Source organism: Hyaena hyaena, unplaced genomic scaffold (genome assembly GCF_003009895.1).
Source record: "Hyaena hyaena isolate Hyena2069 unplaced genomic scaffold, ASM300989v1 scaffold_3, whole genome shotgun sequence".
NCBI lineage: Eukaryota > Metazoa > Chordata > Mammalia > Carnivora > Hyaenidae > Hyaena > Hyaena hyaena.
In genome coordinates this window covers 4,975,081-4,982,354 of record NW_024080635.1, presented here as the reverse complement: position 1 = coordinate 4,982,354, position 7,274 = coordinate 4,975,081, and the positions used below count along the sequence as shown (strand labels likewise).

Sequence of the window (7,274 nt, the reverse complement as noted above, 5' to 3'; positions counted from 1 at the left end):
GGCATGACGGGTAAGAAACCACCAGCAACCTGGGCCACTTGCTCCATCTGTCTCTTGTGTGGATACCATTAATTTCTTCCCCAAGAAAGCACAGAGGTCATTGGACAGGGACAAACACCCTCAATATCCCTCCATCTGGTACTGAAGAGGTGCACAGGCACCATTCATTCATTTACTCATTCATTCATTCGGTCAGTCAGTATTTATCTCCTTCCTGTCCACCACCCCTGGAAAAAACAATCTTCCCTTGACTCTTTTCTCTTACACCTATTGCCCTACCTCCCACTTTTCCTATACTCCCTCCACATAATCTATTCTAATGTTAAATAGCTTAAATTCCCCATACAGTCCAAGCAGTTGAACTGAAAAAAGAAAACAGAAAAAAGAAGTGAAATAGATGTAAACTGAATACGCTCCTTGACATTGGCTTGTGACCTCTGGTCTGTATACTCGGTTTTCCATTTCCAAAGCCACAGTCACTCAACTCAAAATCTAAACTAAATCCAAAATCAAATGACTTTGCCTGAGGTCACCAGCAACTTCTCAGTTAACTGCCACATCCAAACTCTGTTTTCAGCTCTTAATGTATTTGACTACTCTGCAGCATTTGATGCTTTGGCCATGTCCCAAGTTCTCCAAACTTCTTTCGTGGCTTCTCAGACACAGCGGTCTCTCAGTTCTCTGATCATGCTTTCTCTGCCCTGCTGGCTTCTTCCCTGTAACACTATTTAGGTGGGTTTTCATGTCTTCTCACTCTCCCTGCTCTCCCAAGGTGACATCAGCCACCACTCTTATTCTGACAACTTCTATATCTTTATCCGCAACTCAGATTTTGTGCTGGACTCCAACCCTACATCCAGTTGCCCTTTGGACATCTATACACCCAAATGTCCCCAAGGGAACTTCTGTGTACCTCCAATATGGACCTTACTGTCTACCTCCACAGCCTACTTGCTCAGTCACCAGAGTTAGAGACCACCATATGTTTACTCCCCTAAGCCCGAAACTTTGGTATTATCTGCACGTTCTCCTCTTTGCAGGTCCTGGGGGACAGTAAGTTCTGTGCATTCTCTACCTCAGAAATGTCTCTTGATCTTGCTTCCTGTATCTCCTCTTGCCTTGTTCACCATCCAAGTTCAAAGTCAGCAGAATTTAATGGGACTTTATGACCTCTGTTCTCTCCAACCTATCCTCCAATATTGCCACTAGAGTTACCTTTCTAAAATGCAAAACTGGTCACAGCTATCCTTTACTCAAAACTTATTGATCTCTCAGTGCCTGCAAGATCAAATTTAAACTCTTGGGCCTCGACTACAACATATTTTATAATTCAGCCTTTGCCTAATTTCTGGTCTCATGAAAAGTGCAGGCACATCTCCCTTCAGATTACCTCATCCGCCTTCTTTCCCTTCCCAGGAGACCACAGTCCTGCTCGTTCCTCAGCAATGGTGTCATCATCCATACTCCACTCCTCTACTCCACCGCTTCAAGTTTAAGGTCAAATTTTAACTCCTCGGAATATTCCTTTAGCCTTGAGCAGATTGTTCAACTGCTCTGTCCTGTGTTCTCAGAATATAGCACGCATCAAGCGATAGTATAATTTGGGGGCATGTCTGTTTTCTCCTACTCCGGGCTCTCACAGACAGAAGTATTTCCTATCAGGAGTCCACTCCCTCTCTCTCTGACCCTCCCCTGCTCACGCTGTCTCTCTCTCTCTCTCTCCTAGAAATAAATAAAACATTTAAAAAAAACAAAAACAAAAACAAAAGCAAAAGGGGCGCCTGGGTGGCTTAGTCGGTTAAGCATCCGACTTTCGCTTAGGTCATGATCTCGCAGTTCGTGGGTTCGGGCCCCGCGTCGAGCTCTGTGCTGACTGCCAGCTCAGAGCCTGGAGCCTGTTTCAGTTTGTGACTCCCTCTCTCTCTGACCCTCCCCTGCTCACGCTGTCTCTCTCTCTCCTAGAAATAAATAAAACATTTAAAAAAAAAAAAAAAAAGGAGTCCACGCCCTGGCTGGCTCAGTTGGTAGAGCCTGCAACTCTCGATCTCAGGGTTTTAAGTTTGAGCCGCACTTAGATGTAAGAATTACTTAAAAATAAAATCTTGGGGGACCTGGGTGGCTCACTCACTGCAGCATCCGACTCTTGGTCTCAGCTCAGGTCATGATCCCAGGGTTGTGGGATCAAGCCCCATATTGCACTCCTCACTCACAAGTGCAGAGCCTGCTTGGGATTCTCTCTCTCTCCCTCTCTCTCTGCCTCTCTCTTATGCACACTCTCTCTCTGAAAATGAAAAAAAAAATACTTAAGAATAATAAAATAAAATGTTTAAAAAAAAGAAAAGAGTTTCATATCAGAGTAATCATTGTCTACCACAATGCCTAGTAGATAAATCATATCTACTAAATGTTAAGTGAGTGACTAAAAGGGAGCTGAATACCAGTAAATCGGCCAGAGAAGAAGCAGGAGCAGAATTATTTGTCTTCTTTCCCTTAAAGTACTGGCTCTCTTGGGACACCTGGGTGGCTCAGTCCCTTAAGCGTCTGACTTCAGCTCAGGTCATGGTCTCAAAGTTCGAGGGTTCAAGCCCACATCAGATTCTGTGCTGACAGCTCAGAGCCTGGAGCCTGCTTCGGATTCTGTGTCCCTTTCTCTCTCTGCCCCTCCCCCACTCACGCTCTGTCTCTATCTCAAAAATAAATAAACATTAAAAATTTGTCTTAAATATTAAAAAGATGGATACTCAAAAGTTGAGAATTAATTAAATTAATGCCTTTTATTTCTTCAACAGCATTCTTAGAGGAAGCTATTTTTAAATTGTTGTAAATATGATTTTTGATTGGTGAAAAAACACAGAACATAAAATGTGCCTTTGTGGGGGTGAGGGGTGGGTGACAGGGGTGGCCTTGTCTGGCTCAGGCAGTAGAGCACGCAATTCTTGATCTTGGGGTCATGAGGTCAAGAAGTCTAAGCCCACTTTGGGGGTAGAGATTACTACAAAAATTAAATAAGTAAACTTAAAAAAAAACATAAAATGTGCCTTTTTTAAACCACTTTTAAATATACGGTTCAGTAGCCACTATACACACACTACTCAGTGTAGTACACTGTAGTAACAGATTTGTAGTACTTTTTCATCTTGCTAAACCGAAATTCTGTACCTATTGAATAACACCTCCCCTTTCCACATAACCCAAGTCCCTGGCAACCACCTCTCTATTTTCTAAGAGTTTGAGAAACTGACTTTTTTTTTTTTTAACCTGTAAACTCGTGATGCTGAAGAATACAATGATACCAGTAGTTTGGTGACAGGGCCTGAAAACATACTAAAGGACCATCAGTTTTAGCCACCATTTCACTTTATGGTACAGAGTCAACACAGTGAAAAAGGCAAAGGAAGTCTAAATATTACTATGAAATAGTTTTGACCTCAGGGACCTCCCAAAAGAGCCCGAGGGACCCCCAGGTCTGACAACTTCGCTTTGAGAACCGTTTCTTGCATGTTTCACATCTTAAAATTTAGGTAACAATACCAATGTTCTAGAATTCCTGTCGTAGTTAAGTAATGCATGTAAGGTATTCAGAACAAAATTTTAAAGGAAGAACACTATAAATGTTTCCACTCACTGTAGCCCAGCTGTGATGTCTCCATGTTAATTTACCTAATATCTATTCGCTTAACATCACATTCAAAATTCTATCACAGGGACACCTGGTGGCCCAGTGGGTTGAGAGACTGACCCTTGATTTCAGCTCAGGTCTTGATCTCAGTATCATGGGATGGATCCCAAGTCTCCTCCCACTGTGTGGAGCCTGCCTAGGATTCTGTCTCCCTCTCCCTCTGCTACTTACCCCCACTCTTGAACTCTCTTGAAAAAAATCTTTCACATTTGCAGTATTTCACATGTAATATGTATCTTTAGGATTCTTTACTTGCCTACTTCTTTATATTAGGTGGGCATGTGGGTTTTTTTTAATTATTTTTTTAAATTTAATTTTGAGACAAGAGAGTATGAGCGGGGAAGAGGCAGAGAGAGAGACACAGAATCTGAAATAGGCTGCAGGCTCTGAGCTGTCAGCACAGAACCCTATGCGGGGCTCGAACCCATGAACTGTGAGATCATGGCCCTGAGCCGAAGCCAGACGCTTAACCGACTGAGCCATCCAGGTGCCCCTGTGGGCATGTGTTAAAATATATTTTATGTAAAATTTACTTTTAATGATTTTTAGGTGTACAGTTCAGCAGTATTAAATACATCCACTGTTGTGTATAGGAGGGTTTTAATTACAGAATTCCTGTAGAAGCACTTGTGTTATTAACCTATGCATATATCAAAGGTTTATTTCAGATGCGACAGAGCAGATTCAATCACTTTTGAGATTCTGCATTTCTCCACGTGGCTTTTTCAATTTTGCATACAACTACTGCAAAGTGGGGTGTTTTTATTGGCGAGTTTATTTAACTGTATATTCTTCAGACTAGGTTATCTGATTGCAGAGAAGGAAATTTGCTACTCAGCACATACTTACCGGACTACATACTTCTAAACTCAGGTTCTATAATTTACATTCCCCAGCAAGGTTCCCGAGCGTGAAGGCTCTGTTGTCGCGAGAAACCTCGGAGCCAGATAGGGGGTGGGGCCAGTTGCAATCGATTCCCAGCACCCTTAGCGAAATTCCGATTCCCTAACTGCGCATGGCACGGCGCAGGCGCACTAGAGATACGTTGGCAACGCGCGCTTCAGAAGGTATAAATATAGATGCCTGGGGGACTGTTCGGTCTTTTCGAGAAAGCACGCGGCCCTGTCTTGTTGTTGGTGAGTTTTTACCCGCTCGAGTCGTTAGCTCTACGTATAGTACTCCGCGCCAGCCAACGAGCTTTCCTTGTGGACGTGTTATTTAGAAAGATTCTCAGCGGTGTCGGTGCGAACTACACTTATCGTGCAGCTGGGCCCGACCGGATGTAGGCCGCGGAGTCCTTGCCAGTAGCCGAGGAGCGCGAGCACCGAAACCCCCGGGCTGCCGCTTCCCGCGCCGGGACGCTAAATGCGCGGCCCTCCCTCTCCTTAATTGACCATCGCTTTGTTCATTAACTTGTCTCTTAGAAGGCGATGGAGTTGCATGCAGGACCTTTTATTTCTGACACCCATCTGAATTCCAGAACGGATTTCGAAATGGGCGGATCTTAATCCTGCTGCTACTTAATTTATGATGTAGGGTGATTTCACGACTGCTGACGATCGGTTTATAGATAACGAGCCGTAACTGATGTCTTAGCGGCTCTGCATTTACTATTTTTCTGGCAATGGAGCTAATCGCCTATTGGGATTTGTAGATCGGTTGGGGGTAGCTGGCTGAAAGTTCAGTTTGATGACTGGCAGGAGACCGATAGTGAACTCGAATTGCTATTTCGGAATTCGGGTTTCATCTCAAAAGTGGATAGATTGGGGAAGTCGTCAACTGGTTGAAACTTGTTTCTAGCTCAGTCTGCAAATTCATTAAATTACGGAAACCAACGTGGATACTCCCGGGAGGTCACTCTCCCCGGGCTCTGTCCAGGTGGCGTAGGGGAGCATAGGGCTCTGCCCAGTGACGTACAGTCCCTTTCCACGACGTTGGAGATGAAGCTGGGCCTTGAGTCTGCGCCTGCATATTCCTACAGCTTCTCAGAGTCCTGTGGACCATGACTGAGGAGACAAACCATGCAGGAAACAGCTCTCAGAGCACCCCCTGTCCGAAGCTAGATTGATTGGAAATGAAAGAAAAATCTGTTCTTAATGCTGCTGCCCTACTGGATTAAGCTCTTCCCCTACTTTTTTTGCAGTGATTGGTCAGGATTCCACCTAATTTGATTTGTGGTAAGTAAACCAAAGAATTTGGGGTAAAAATTGTTTCTGGCTTGCCGGTGTTGGTCTGTCGATATTTAGTCATTCCAGCCCTTTCCGCAAATGTGCTCTGCCATTTAATACATCTGGATAGAAACTGACAGTTTTTTTGGCATGTCAGTAGTTTCGTAGATGTGTGCCAATGTCTGAGAAGATAGTTTTTTAATGCGTAAAAATTATTTTCACGTCTTTAGTTGTGCGTGATGTGGTAGAAACTTATGCTTTGCTGATTGAAAAATTTAAGAGTTTGGATGGCATTACCAAAGTCTGTCTGTGGGAACCAAGGATTTTGCCTCAGGTGCAGGCTCTTTTCTGATAATGGAGATGAAGTGGGGCATATGCACCTGAATATTCCTAGGACAATGAGTAACTAAGTTGATAAGTCTTGAAATAGATGGTAGTAAAGGCTGGTTTTTAAACAGGCTTTCCCCTATTCACCTGTGTAATATGGGATGGACAAAAATGGAATATCTTAAATGCTTCAAGGGTGGTGCTGTTTAATCGGTCATTCCAACGTGGATACTCCCGGGAGGTCACTCTCCCCGGGCTCTGTCCAGGTGGCGTAGGGGAGCATAGGGCTCTGCCCAGTGACGTACAGTCCCTTTCCACGACGTTGGAGATGAAGCCGGGCCTTGAGTCTGCGCCTGCATATTCCTACAGCTTCTCAGAGTTCTGTGGACCATGACTGAGGAGACAAACCATGCAGGAAACATCTAATGAAAACTAAAAGGAAATTTTTTAGTGAGACCTTAAGTAGGATTCTGATCCTCTTTTTGTTTTTCATTCAGGAGCGAAGAGGAGCCTCACCTAACGTTGGCAGTTGACCTTTTGTGCTTTGGGGTACTGTACTTGGCAGGGAGAGTTTGTAAAGTAGATAATTGCTGGGGGGTTTTGTAAGCTGAATCTGGAGGTTTAAAAACTTGAGCACTTTTGACCCCCCCCCTTTTTTTTCCTTACAAATAGTTTATTGTCAAGTTGGTTTCCATATTTTTTTGTTTGTTTGTTTTGTTTTTAATTTTTTTAATGTTTTTTATTTATTTCTGAGAGAGAGACACACAGAATATGAAACAGGCTCCAGGTTCTGAGCTGCTGTCAGCACAGAGCCCCACATGGGGCTCGAACCCATGAACTGTGAGATCGTGACCCGAGCCAAAGTCAGATGCTTAACCGACTGAGCCACCCAGGCGCCCCGGTTTCCATATTTTTGACCCCTTTTTAAAAACAGTCCTGTAGAGAAAATATGTTGACCAAATGTGTGGGAGGGTCAGGGAGAGAGAACCCCAAACAGGCTCCACCCCATCCACATGGTGCCTCAACTGAGATCATGACTTGATCTGAAATCAAGTCTGACTGAGCCACCCAGGCACCCTGATCCATGTGTTTCTGATGTA

At 44.0% G+C, this 7,274-nt stretch overlaps 2 non-coding genes across 2 annotated transcripts; both read left to right on the top strand.

The window, feature by feature from the left end:
• The first annotated feature begins 5,510 nt into the window (after positions 1-5,510).
• LOC120233210 lies at positions 5,511-5,715 on the top strand. Its single transcript, XR_005528753.1, has one exon. It is a non-coding gene; the product is annotated as a small nucleolar RNA SNORA73 family (small nucleolar RNA).
• A 678-nt stretch (positions 5,716-6,393) lies between these two features.
• On the top strand, positions 6,394-6,598 carry LOC120233214. The gene has a single exon (XR_005528754.1). It is a non-coding gene; the product is annotated as a small nucleolar RNA SNORA73 family (small nucleolar RNA).
• Positions 6,599-7,274: the final 676 nt, after the last annotated feature.